The sequence below is a fragment of the Lichenostomus cassidix genome, chromosome 2, assembly GCF_008360975.1.
Source record: "Lichenostomus cassidix isolate B80296 chromosome 2, HeHo_3.0, whole genome shotgun sequence".
Taxonomy (NCBI): domain Eukaryota; kingdom Metazoa; phylum Chordata; class Aves; order Passeriformes; family Meliphagidae; genus Lichenostomus; species Lichenostomus cassidix.
Window position 1 is genome coordinate 89,549,863 of NC_139482.1, and position 14,302 is coordinate 89,564,164.

Consider the following 14,302-nt stretch of genomic DNA (forward strand, 5'->3'; position numbering starts at 1 on the left):
AGGAAATTTTCAGTTGCTTCTCTGAATCAAATAAAGCTGGAAACTCCTTTGGTCCCTTTGACTGATCCAGTTTAGGCTTTATGATATGCTCTAACTGTGTAAGGAGCTAAAAGCCTAAATATATCCACACCGTGCACTTTGTAAAGGACTGTAGAACAAACATCAGTAGAGATATATGTGCAGGGCTAACACACATACATTTCTGATGGAAAATAGCTTCACATTTACTTTTCTAAGCAAACTGAAACTACTCGCATGTGAGAGAGGGAGAGAAAGGACATGTTAACATCTATCGCAATATATTTATTTGCCTTATTTCAGAGTAGAGGTCAGAGAGATTATTTAATGGTTTATGTTCATTCCAGCATTTGCAAGCACCCAAATGAAATAGGCTTAATCCACATTTCAGAGGCAAGTGGAAGATGATGTGATAGGCAGGACTACATATCCGCGCTGCAAGTGTTCCTCAAAACTCACTTGAATCAGTTGGAATTGTTGTGGAGCAGTGGAGTAGAAATTATCTTCAGGCAGTGAATTTAGAGGTCCCTGCACTCCTGCACTTAGCATGGACAACATAGGACAAAACCTGGACTTCTTGTTTTGCTGTTAGGTAGCTTTCTTATTAAAGATAATTTAAAAAAAAACAACCACCAAACCCACAAATCAACACCACACCCTCCAAAACAAACATGAAACCCATCAACATTCTGACAGTTTTATTTGTGTACTCTCATCTTGGTTTCTTGGTTTGGGCCATACAGAATGTGTATGCACAGCTTCCATGGTGTACAGCTTGGCTCTCTGTCAAATTTCATGCTGCACCCAATGTGAGCCCCATGAGACATTCTCTTCTACCTAATATTAAGTCACATATTGGCCAAACTGCAAGTCTTCCAAAAAGAATGCTTTATCTTACAATTTTGATCACTCTGTATCTTAAGCATTAGCAAGTAAGAGAATGCTTGTCTTTGTCTAATGATTCCAGAAAAATTAAAATTTGACAAACAGATGTTCTAAGTTAAAAAGTGCTTTAAAGGACTTCAGATTAAAATATCTTTCCTCTCATTTGTGTATTCTCACTCTTTATTTGCATTGCTTGCACAATAGCAGAAAAACTTGAGAATTAAAACTGTTCCTCTTCAATTACTGTATTATGCTGCTGATAATTTATCATGGGTGTTACTTAACTGGTACTTTCACAACATCAATCTAACCCATGTTCAGCAGCTTTAATAATAGCTTCTAATCTCAAACAGAAGGATTTTTGTTTTCATCCAGATTTTTCTTCCCTATTACTGGAAGGAGAACATGGCAAGAACTTCTAGCAAACACAGTCACATTTAAGTACTACCATAGGAAAACAAAATATGACCAGGCCCAGTTGATACCAGGGCACCAGTTATAACATGACAAAACTTTTTTATAACCCTATGTTTAAACTCTATTTATTTTTTCATTTTGTTTAGGATTGCAGATCAGAGCACAGTTTAATTGTAATCTACAGAGAAACCAGCTGTGATCATATCTAGGACCATTCAGTAGCACCATATAAGCATAAATAATTATAATGAATGGCCATATTTCTGTCCTAAATATTAGCTGACACTAGTTGCAGGAGCAGAACCTTAATCTGGACATATATAATGGGAATAGATTAATATATTAATTGTGTAAAAGTTGTAGCTGGTAAGTAAGGTTAAGAATCCTGTGATTACAGAACACATTGACTGCATTTCACCACATCCTTAAAACGTGTTTAATCTAAAATGAGTTAGATTGCATCCCAGCTATCCTCCATTCCTCCAGAGAGGAAATGCAACCAATACATCACTCTCAGGTACTCTCTGCCACATCTTAGGAGAGCTTGGCCTGCAGGACAGTCAGATGGAATCTGGACTCTAGGAGGTGGGATGGAGCAGGGAAGTATATGAAGGACTTCATGTATGTTCCAGAAATCCATTGGTATCCTCTGATCTTGCTGTGACACCTGGACATTCAGTCATGGTTTTAAATCAAAGTAATTCTGTGATAGTTATCTCTTGGAAAAATACAGTTACAGTGTGCCTAATGCAGTCACTCTTGCTCACCCTGGAAAACTAAACACACATGCTGACTATACAGCCCACACTCCAGCATTAAGTCCCACTAAACTTTGGGCCATCTGCTAACCCAAGAGGCCTGAACTTTTGGAATTATGTTCTGTTTTCCCTTTTGTTTATATGTATGCAAAGTCCTGCTAATTGTGTCAGAGAATAAAGGGTGACAGCAACAGTAAAATCAGCTTGAATAACAGTTATCCAATAATCTGGGAAGTAATAGTGTGTGCCTTCTGTATCAGAAGTCTTTGACATTCCAAGACTTGCAAGACGTTGCAAAATATTGTAATTTTCACAAAAATACATATTGTACTTCAGTGACAGCCTGGCAGGCTTCAGTGGGATGTTGAAATAATAAAACCAGTGTCAGGAATATGAATACCTTGCCCAGTGATTATTTTAGACTTTTAAGATACCAATGCATTTTTACCAGTGAATTCCTTGTTGGGATTATAGCCTTCTGCTAACGTAGGGTCTTGGCTCTCTTATTACAACAGTTTAAGATCTCAAAGGTCTGTAACAGAGATTCTTCTTCAGTCTCTCAAAAAAAGCTTCAAACAGAGCTCTTGGGATAGCCCCAACAATATTGGCATACATGTCCATAGCTATGTTGCTAAACAGGACTGAACATGATTCTTTAGGTGCATGTAACTAAAATGTTAAAATCTACAAATCCATACCGGCAGGATCCTGCCACATTTCTGCTTACACTCCATGATGAATCTTTGATCAGTTCCCCTCCATACATCTGCTCCCCTCCTCCCATTTTTATTTATCTTGATTTTATTTATTGCCATTGAAACTGGCAATCTCAAGGATATGAGGTGTTTAATGTCTTGCTCATTGCTGCAAAACAAATGCAGGTTTGTGTGAATCACCGTCATTAGCAGAAACGAGAGCACTCCTAATTGCAAACAATTACTCAACAAGTGTTGCTCTTCCCCAAGAAACCTATTAAATGCTCACAGTGGAGTACCCGGCAGCCTTCTGAGACTTCAGTTTCCTATGCAAATGGAGACTTTGCCATGGAATTTGGTGACTTTTATCCAGTTGTTTTAGACAGGAGGGTAGGACTCATTTAAATGTCTCTAGAAAGAATGATCACAAATGGCACAACTTGTCAGGCTTACCTACATTCTCATCCTACTTATTCCAAGTGGTTTTATGTTTAGTTGGTTGGAGGTGTGGGGTTGTTTTTTTTTTTTTTATTTTGGGTTTGGTTGTTTGGTGGTTTTTTGGTTGGTTGGGTTTTTAACAACAATAAAACAAACAAAAAACCTGCTGCAGTCTCTCTTCTGGTTCTAAAGATGTCTCTCCAGAAGCAATAATGTTGACATGTCCTAGCCATGATGCCTTACGGACAAAAAAAAGCATCTTTGTCTTCCAGGGGCATTAGCAATCACATCTTTTATGAATAATTGAACCTGAAACAGCCCAGGTTTCTGTGCAATTTACGATTGCCTCCTTGATCCTAGGTATTTCACATCTGGAAAACTGCATCACCGTATCACACCTAAAAACCAACAAGTTGTGTAATCTGTTTTTGTATCCCCCTAAGGATACAATCATAAGAGAAGATTTTCACCCTCGGGTTTACAGCAACAGTTGTATTCTTGTGCAGCACCTAAACCAGGTAATGGACACAGTGAAGCTTCTGCCATTTAGGAGTTAATGTAGCTGGTGTGTGTGTATGTGTGTGTGCATGCACTAATTATAGATCACAGCATGCACTAGGATGCTAAGGAAGTTCAAAGAGAATATTAGATCCCTGACTCCAGCAGATGCACAGCTCTGGGGTATAAGAAAAAATGTGTGAGCAAATCACACAAGCTTCCTGAGCAGCTAGAAACAAACCTGGAACCCTGCAGGCTATTGTTGGATTTGTAAAATTGACAATAGCCTCCGCAACTTGTAATTTAGTCTTGTTTTTCATTACTATTAAGATTATTGTTTCAGTTTACTGAGCTCATGAAAATGTAAGTAGAGAAGAATGCAGGGATTCTCTGCCAGTATTTATGCTATAAAATATTAACCTGTTGACGCCTTGCATTAAAATAGATTCATTTTTAGAGAGAGCGTAATAGTTCTATCATCTTTATGTAAGCATTATACACTATTCTGAAGTGCCTTGAAACTGCTCCTTCAGTTCTGCATTTCTAAACTCACTTTATACAATATTTAGAATACATTTAACACACAACCCTTGTTGTTTGAAGACAACCAGATCAGGCCCCAGAGCTGGTGTCTGTGATGTTGCCTTACAGCTGTTTGGGCAGAGCAGGGCAGGACAGTTAAGGTTAGAAATACCCAGTGAAGAGTTCTTTCAACCCTCTGATGTAAACCATAGATTTTTAAGGCCAAAAGAATTTATTTTGCTGTACCATCCAGTTCATCTTAAAGAATTTCACACAGTCAATAAGGGGATAGAGAGCTTAATTCCCCAGTAGGGCATCCATTATTGGGCAAAACTGACCTCCTGACTAATGACAAGCCCGCCTTTCATCTTATTTTCACTGTAGGCGGCACAATAGCTTGGAGAAACACATCTTCCAGAAAGACATCCAGTCCTGAACTGAAGACGCCATGAGAAGGAAAAGCCACAACTTTACTCCAATAATCTGATTCAAGGGCTTCTCAGACCTACTGTGAAATTGTGCACTTGATTTCTCAGATGACTCTGCCTTGCCTCAGCCTCCAGCCATTGGTTCTAATTATGCCTCTCTCTACTAGATTAAAGAGCCTTTAGTATCCTACACTATCTCTCCTGACATTACTTTTACAGTGAGATCAAACCACCTCTGACGTTCTTAATACAATAAGCAGAATGATCTTTAATGTTCTTGTAGTAAAATGCCTCCTCCTGGGTCTCAAATAATCGCTGTGGGTCTTCTCTCCAATTCTGGGCACCCTTTAAGATGTGGATATTAGAACAGATTGTACGGATATACCTATACCTATGTATTTGTTCACTACTTCCTTGTTAACATATTCAAGGAGTATATTCTCATTTTTTGCCTCTGTTTTGCCATTCAAACACTCCACTGTCTGGATCAGCTGCTTCTCAGGATGTAACTCTCCATACTGCAGCTATACACTGTGCTCCTTGACATGTGATCCTGTTTGTCACTGTCCCACTTCCCACCCTCCATGGATGCATCTTTTTCAATCATACATCCAGACTTGATTACCTAGACCAGCACTGCTAAACTCTGTGTTAACCCCCACCAGACCTTTCCAGCTGCTTCTGTATGTACTTCCAGATCAAAGTTCTAGATACAACTTGCTCAACAATGATCTTCCGCTGACATTATTGGACCTTTGAAATCTCAGTAAGCTATACCCATGTCCCACACACCAGGGAGGAGCACTGCCAAAATATGACATATCCATATAATATGGCACAGCACCAAGCAAAGCCTCTGTTACTGCAGATGTCCTATTGTGGGCCCTAGTCATCACTACCATGTGCAATACTCTCCTGAATAGCACACAAAACACTCGTTTTCCCATGCAGCACTTCATTGAAGTTACTCCTCATGTGGATGTAGCTGCTTATTCTCACAGAATCATAGAATCTTTATGATTTGAAAGAACTTCTGGAGATCACCTAGTTCAACACCACTTCTCAAAGTTGGGTCAACTAAAGCAGGATACTGACCAGCTTCATATTTTAACATCTCCCAGGATGAGGATTTCCAAAACCTCTCTAGGCAATCTGGTCAAGTGAACAATCACCCTTAAAGTGACTTTATTTTTCTCATTACATTTACTTTTCGGTGTTTCAGTTTGTGCCTATCACCTCTCAACTTTTAGTAGATACCACCAAGAAGAGTCTTACTCCATTTTCTTTGCTCCTTTCTATCACATATTGATTGGTAAGATTTGCTCCTGAACCTTCCCTTCTCTAGCCTAAGTGATCCCACCTCTCTCAGCCTCTCATATGTCAGAGGCTACAATCTCTTCAGCATCTCTGCAACCCTTCATTGGCCTTGGTCCTGTATGTCCAAGTCTCCCTTTCACTGGACATCCTAGACTTTGACCCACAACTCCAGATGTGCTCTCAGCATGGCTGAGGAGATGAATCACCACCTTACCTGCTGGTGAAGCTCTAATGCAGGATGGCTACTGCTGGCTGCCTTTGCCACAAGAGCACATTGCTGGCTCACATTCAACTCGGTGTCCACCAGGAGCCCTGTCGCATTTTCTGCAAAGCTGCTTTCCAGTCAGTCAGACCCCAACCTGTTCATGTGGGTGCCTGGAGTTTTGTTCCTCCCCTGGGGTAGGGCTTGGCATTTATTTTCTTTCATTCATGTCTGGAGATTCCCACTGGCACACTTCAGAAACCTCTCAAGATCCCACTTAATGGCAGTACAGCCACCTTGTGTATCAATCACTTCTCCTGCACAAATCTGCTGAGGGTGCACTCCATCCCATTATTCTGGTTATTAGTGACTATGTTGAACAGTACTGGCCTAATTAGCAACCTCTGGATTAGGGAACTAGTGCTCAGACTCCAGCTGGACTTCATGAGTGTGACCCCAACCCATCCACTGTCCTTTTACCTCACTGCTATGTATCACGTTGTCAATGAGGAAGTCAGAGAAGGCAACACTGAAAGCCTCATAGCCACTGCTGTCTGCCACGCCAGTCAGCTAATTACAGAAGGCTATCACATTCATCAAGCATGATTTACCCTTCCTAAAGACAGGCTGACTACTCCCAATCACATCTCGTCCTTATGTCCAGAAATACTTTCCGGAATTATTCCTGCATCATGTTGCACACAATCAGCAAAAGATGACTGGTCTGTAGCTCTCTAGAACCTCCTCCTTGCCATTCCTGAAGATAAGGATGACATTTGCTTTCTTTCAGTTGTCAGGAAACTCCCCAAAGGCCTACAGATTTTCAAAGATAATCAAGAGCAACCTCATGATGACATCAGACAACTCCCTCAGCATAAGTGGATGTATCCTATTGGGTCCCACAGGTTTGTTTATTTCTAGTTCATTTAGTGCATTTAAGTTGATCCTTCATGAAGGGTAAGGATTTTTTTCTCCAGACTCTTCCCAGTGTCCTTCGGGACCTGGGATTCCCAAAGGCTAATTTTACCAGTAAAGAAGTGAGGCAAGAATAGTATTCAGTACCTCGATCTTCTCCATGCCCTCAATTACAGAAACAGCTACAACCCTCATAAGGAGAAGAAGCTTGCTGAGTCTTTCCTTCTTGATTCACCAACCAACCAAAGACTTGACTTTAGGAAATCAGACTGCCTAACATGCTAGAAATTATGGCAAAATAGAGGAAAGAATTTGTAATTTAAAATGTCTCGTATTATTTTAGTTCTTCTGGCAGTCCGGAATGTTCTTAAAATGTAAGGAAAATGAAAATGGGGAATAACAGAAAAAAACAGAACATAACTAGATAAACAAATTATGGTGTTTGGGATACAATTGTGCATTAGAAACTATCCCTAAGCTGTCATATGACCAGCAGAGTAGCTGCATGGCTATGCTAGCATAAACATTTTTTAAATTTAATATACAATAGAAATACAAAATAGTGGTTTGTACTCCCTTTCTTCAGCTATTAACACAAGTAGACCCTTACAGGAAAGCATGATGGATTTGAGTCTTAGAAATTAAAGCAATTTTGAGTAACCCATACTGAAAATGCTGAAATCACAAAAGGGGCATCAGAACCACCACACTGATAAGCCAGTTGGTAAGAAATATTTTCTCCCAATTAAGAACAGTAGTGGGCAATTGGCAGAAGTTAAGAAAGGCTGGACAGTCTCTAACATGAGTGGACTAATGTTTCTTGAATGCATTCACCCTTTTTTATATTCTCTGCTTAGAGAGTCAGTAACATTCTTTTTCGTGTACATGGTTTAAATCTGCTTTATGATAACTTCCCTAGGTGCCCTGAAAACATAGTACTGAAATGCTGAAATCTGCTTCCTATCCAACTCTCTCTCAATTACTCACAATTTTATCAATACTTACCGTAATCCATTTTAACTACCTCCTCTTGAAGCTGAAAGGAACAGTGTCTACTTACAGGTAAGTTGTTCCATTCCTCTGACAAATGCTCCCCTTCTCTGCTACAGAGACCAAAAATATGCAAAACTCAAAAGGAAGTAATTCTCATAGAAAAGATGCACATCCTGATTTCTATTACATAATCTAAGCAGAATGAAACAAAACCACATTCTCAGGGTTCAGGTGTATTCAACTTTTTCAATTTTGCCTTGTCTTTTTGCCTTGATTTATTAATTTTTCAAATAAATGAGTCCATTTTACTCTGCTCCCCAATATCCTGGCACACACATACAGTTTCTGGGAGAAGGGCATTGTTTTTTTAAGTCCACCTAAAAGTGTAGCGTCTGGCTCTAATTCACTATTCTCCCATGAAGGCCATGGGGAGGATTACATTTCTTTCTTCCCTATTCCCTCTTTCCTAGCTAATGTCTGCTGCTGTCACACACTGCTGATAGCAGCAGAGCGAGATGGGTAAACCAGATCAAAGAGAAATGTCAGCTCCAATTTTTGTCCATAGGATTGCAAAGTAACAAGGAGTTAAACAGAGTCATGCCATTTTTCAGCATTTACATTTCATAGCTAGTACTTTTTTGCCACACATCTCACATTAAACAGCTTTCCAGTAAGTAAAAACCAAATTTTTTACCCTCCATAGTGTCATTGAGTTCAAAAAGGTCTTAAAAAAGGGTAGCACAAGGCTGAATTTGGCTCTGTGCTTCAGAACTGACAACCCAGTGTAGCAGCCTGCAGCAGCAGCACACATAGGAAGAATTTCTTTCCCTCCATGGATTGGTATTGCAATCCTTGACTCAGCCTTTGCACAGATTTTCTCTGGAAATCAAATGGGAATTTACTGTATGGAACCAATGCAGAATATGCAGCTGCGATTTTCAGGTTAGATAACGGAATACAATCAAAGACAGGAGTTTTGCCTTTCCCTACAGCCAAATCTGCATTCAGTGATGGAAAGGCTGTCTTAGTTGCAAAATACATTGTAAAAAACAGAATCTATCATCACAGCATTAAAAATGTTACTTGATATTCACACACTAAATAACTTCAAAAGGAACAGTAAAGAAATAAAAACAACCTCATCACCTACAGTATTTAATGGCAGTGGTACTCGACCTATGGAATTCGTTCTTCAGAGGACTATAGAGAGCTTTTATCATGGGTATGAGTGAGAAATCGTATGACACGCTGGCTCAGTTCTGTTTCTTTTCAGCTATTCTGCAAACTTGTTGGATGATATCTTTCACCATTTCCTTCCATTTACGTATGTAAAGTTTCTTTTTTCCTCCTTATAAAAACATACAACCTATACAAGCAATTACTGTGCCCTAAGACACAAATTGCAGAGTGCCTTCAGGATTTCCTTAACTGTTTTTGATGAATGCATTCATTCATATTTTTTAATAAAATGGTCACACGCGTTTTTGTATTTTTGACTTGTGTGCCTCTTGTGATTTTAAATGGCTCTTCGATTGTTAAAGGTCGAGTGCCATTACTCTAAGGGGCATATTTTCATTGCGCTGCACGAAGAGTTATGCACGTCAATCTTTAATCAAGATGAAAAGTCCTCCTAATGCTTTCTGCTCACAAGCTCAATGCACAGAAAAAGAAAACTTACAACAGAATAGAAGTTGAAAGTTTCAAAAAAAAAAATCTATTTTGGTATGTTTTCATCTAGTAAATCATTAATAACTTCATGATTCATTCTGAATTATTTTATTCTCTGAAACCAATGTCATTAACATGAGTAGTTCCTAGAGAAAAGCCTGTTGTTGCCTTGTCAAAAAATAGTTTTATCATGAGGCAACTGGTTTTAATAAATAAGATTAGAATGTACTTTATGGCAGCTTCTGAGGAAAAATTACAAATGAAATTATGCACATGGGGATCAATTCTAACTTCCAGGAAAAAAAAAACAAGAAACAACTACAGATAAAATTCTGGGATGTAATAAAAACCATGCATCTGAAAGCAGCATTTCTCGCAAGCAAAACCAATAAAGAAACAGACTCTCAATCCCACTGAGACCATGGCTATATATGCTAATGCATAGAACATCCCATGGAACTGTCACAGGTAACATGTACATGCAAAAGCCCTAATTCATACTGCAGCAGTATGGTTGATTCAAACAGAAAGACCCTAGAACTCCATTTTTCTTTTCATGTTTTGCCTTCTCCTCATGCCTATAAATGGATCAAATTTCTTATTTACCTAAGAGGGAAAAATTCTGTAATGGATTCACAATCAAGAGGGAAAAAAAAATTAAATTCCAGTGGTTTTGCTTAGTTTTGAAAACCCAAAGAAACATAGTACATAGAGATTTTTTTAAATTTGACTGATTTGATATCTGTTTTTTATACAAATAACCACAGAAAACACATTTAAAATTTGTTTCCTAGAGTATGAAAATATGCTAGATTAAAATGAATGGGGCTTTTTGGAAGTATTTATAAGAAGAAAACACAGGAAGTTTCTGGAAAAGAAAAATAAGAAAAAATATGTTGAAGTACAGGGGGAAATTTATTTGGGCTATTCACTTAGGATTTGGTCAAATCAGGTTTGTAAAACTCCATTTTCTGTGAGAAAGGTAAAAGAACATATAATGCAAAAGTTTCTGAGGCCTCTTTTAATGTTAAAGTAAGATCCCCCTTGTTCTGATAGCAAAAACTGTGTTATTTTGTTGTACTTAATTTTTCAACGGGAATCCTGGAAAAACTGAAGGCAGTACAGATTTGCAGAGATTGCTCTTCCAGCCTTGCCTAGCTACAGAAAAATAATTTCTGAATTCATAATTTTGTTCTGGAACAAAGGTTCTAATAACAGTGAGGAGAAATTAACTGCAAATTTTGGGGGGGGGGGGGGCGGTGTTTGTGGTTTGGGGTTTTTTTCACCTTTTTCCAGGTAGAGTGGATTGATACACATTATGAAATTCACTTACCTCAGAGAAAGAATTACACTTTAGAGCATAGCAAATATTAAAGTTAGCACAGTGCAAACAATCTTTTTTTAGACTGAAATTTTTCAAGAAAATTACTATAATACTCCATCATAAGAGTATCAGATTTGTTAAATATGTTTAATTGGTGAAGTCTTCTTTATATAATATTTCCTAACCTTCTTCCTAAACATTTGATATTGTACCATGAAATACAAGTATTGAATTAATTTTCTCCCCTGATGCTTTTGCACTTCTGTGGGAACTAAATGATTTTTTCAAGTGCCTCACACAGCTTCCGTTGGCATTAGTTCCCTTTAAACGTTGCCAACTCAGGCTGCACAGATTTGGAATCTTCCCTTTTGTACCTGTTATACTCAGGCTTAACCCTAATTTCAGGGCTACAAAATTCAGAGCTGTAAATAATCAGTTCATACTTTTAACTGCAGAGGAGCTCTGTTAATCCTTGGAGAGCCACATCTTTACATGCCCAAACACTTCTTCAATACTTTATTTCCTGTTGTCAAGCTGTGATACCCAACGCACAAAACACGCATGCAGGAACAAGCAATAAATACCAGTTTGCTAAAATTCTCCCCCTCTCCCTCTGGTGAGAAATGCATGTGTCCCGACTGGATGTACATGTGTTTTCCCATGTGAGAATCCCCTCTCTGACAACAAACAATCCGTGTTTGTCACTGCCATTGAACTGACTAATCCAGGCAGTATAGAAGGCGACTTATATATCACAAAACAATGGCACTAATTTGAGTGACAATCACTTAGGCAGAGCGGGCTCCTCGGCGGCATGAGGCAGCACGGGGTGCCAAACTGAGATGTAGCACTGCTGAAAAATACGGGAACAGCGCTGCTTATACACGAGGGGAGGGCAGGGGGCTGAAGGGAAAAAAAAGGATGGACATCTTTCATAGGATCGCCCACATACGACAAAATAATAGCTGGAATTATAACTACAAACAAAATCAGCAGCAGTGTTTTCTTTTTTTTTTTTTTTTTCTTTTTTTTCTTTCTTTTTTTTTTTTCCCCTGTATGGTCAACACACCCTTGACTACTTTTTCCTGGGGCAGGAACTATTTGGTCGCTCCTTTCCGGGGCAGACGCCTGTTTCCCGCACCACACCGCAGCCAGCCTGGCCGAGCTCCTGCGGCGGGCGGGGGTTCGGGCCCGGCAGAGCCGCGGGGGTGAACAGCGGCTCGCTGCCCTTCGGGGTCTCACTTACACCTGGTGGCTCGGGAGCGCGGCTGACTGCGGCCAGAGCCCTTCCAGCGCGGTGCCGCTGCCCGGGCCGGGTCGGGGCTGGCCGGCCCGGCGGGGCGGCGAGGCTCCGGGCGGGGGCTGCCCTGAGGGCACGGTGCGCCTTCAGTGGAGCGCTTGCACCCCCTACAGGCCGCCCGCGGTGCGGCGGCCATGGCGGGCACGGCAGGACCCCGCCGAGAGAGAAAAGCCCACCCTTCGGGGGCATTTCCTCCAGCCTTTCCTGCCGTCCGGAGCAAGCACTGCGAGCTTTTATTTTACCCGTGTACTAAACTGATGCCGGACAGCGGAGGATTCTTGAGGAAGGAGCGCACAGGGAGGAGAAACTCCTGGGCGGCAGGGTGGCTCACAGCTAACCCCCTGATGACAGGAGCTAGGAAATAAGTAGAAGAAGGCCATTTGCAGATTAATAAATAAATAGATAAACAAATAAATAACAAAAGCCAGCTTCCAAGCCAATGCCAAAGGGGGGAAGAAAAGGAAAATACTTGTCGGCCTGACACAAGGCCTGTGGGAAAAAAAACCCACAAGCTGGGAGATACCTGATTCCTAAAAAGGCATCTTAGCAGAGCAATGGTCACACAAAGGATAAGGAGGCTAGCAGAAACAATTCCCATCCTCACAGTAAATCCAAAATAAAGGTGTCTACAGATGGGGCACATTTGAAAAGAAAACAAGTGTCCCATCTCGGGCTGAGCAGGCTATATAACCTGTCTGACCATGAGCATGTCCCACATGCACACACCCAGAGTACTCAGCTGGTCATCCCTGCTGGGCACCACTGGGACTTGCAATAGGCACCGATGCCAGGGAGCAGGACAGACTCACCAGCTTTAACTCAGCTCCATCTGAGCAGCCTCTTTGCAGGCATCCTGAAACCAATACATCTCTATAAATGTTGGGTTTGAACCGTTTTGTAGCCGCAGTTGCACAGCGTAAATCTTGTTTGACTCAATTAGCTGCAGTCAAGCTACTGGAGACTGACATGGATTAGAGTATTGTAGAGGGAAAACATAAAAATTAAAGAGGGAAAGCCTCCAAAGGGAAAGTTCACTGTGTGGGCCAGTTTCCAGTTTTTGGGCAAGTGAGATTATAGGTGTTTAGTGTGGCCTTCCTGTTTTTGCTAATCCCATCCCATTCCTCACCTGAACAGTAGTGTTTCTAGCATTTTTGTTATACGTATATCCATTACATATGGGCATACAATTCAGGCCAGAATCCTAATTTAATACAGCAAATTAACAAAATTAGCATTATTTTTGAAGGCTTAGAACAAATCACTGCTCCCATCTCTTCAAATCCACAGGTTTCCCATCTCTCAGGTTTAACAGAACATGAAAGGAAACAGATAAGATGTCTCCCTCATACTCACTTGTCTCCTGAGGTGGAGTGGCTTTTTGCTTCATGATGATGTAGGGAGACTGAGAACTACCAGAACACCCTTCCTGCTGAGACAGCTGTAGGTGAGATCCACCACACTCCCAAAATTTGTTTTGACTGATACAAACCAAACAGCAAGAAAAGAACATCAAAGTATCCCATCTTCTCCTTACATTCACAAAGACTGGACTTTGTGGAACAATAGGTGGAGGTAGTTTTTTTTTTTAAAATAAATGGCTCTATATACTAGGAGTTTAGTTAAAGCAATAACTACCATCCATCTTCTCATTAAAAAATTCAGGATTTAAAATACTACTATCTCTTATCCTTGGCTTACTGGTACACAAAAATGTATGAAGGATTCCTTCCCTCAATTACACCTCCTCAAGATAACGTTTCCTAATTAACACCTTAATTAGCACTGAGAGGGTATGGCCTGTAGTTTATTGGATCTATTTAGCTCTCCAAGCAGCTGCATTGCTTTTAATCAGCAGCGATATTTCCCAGAAAGCAGAAACAACACTCCTGTTCTAAATATGCTGCAATATGTTTCATCATTTATC

The 14,302-nt window shown here is 40.2% G+C and overlaps 1 long non-coding RNA gene across 2 annotated transcripts; it reads right to left on the reverse strand.

Annotated features, from left to right (window-relative positions):
• Positions 1 to 3,067: 3,067 nt before the first annotated feature.
• Positions 3,068 to 12,446, reverse strand: LOC146441738 (uncharacterized). 2 transcript variants are annotated; one of them, XR_014850028.1, is made up of 5 exons: positions 12,325 to 12,446; positions 8,781 to 8,965; positions 8,099 to 8,196; positions 3,375 to 7,374; positions 3,068 to 3,184 (listed from the first exon to the last, which is right to left on the reverse strand). It is a non-coding gene; the product is annotated as an uncharacterized LOC146441738 (long non-coding RNA). The 2 variants fall into 2 exon arrangements; XR_014850029.1 differs by lacking the exon at positions 8,781 to 8,965 and having other exon boundaries at positions 12,325 to 12,404.
• Positions 12,447 to 14,302: the final 1,856 nt, after the last annotated feature.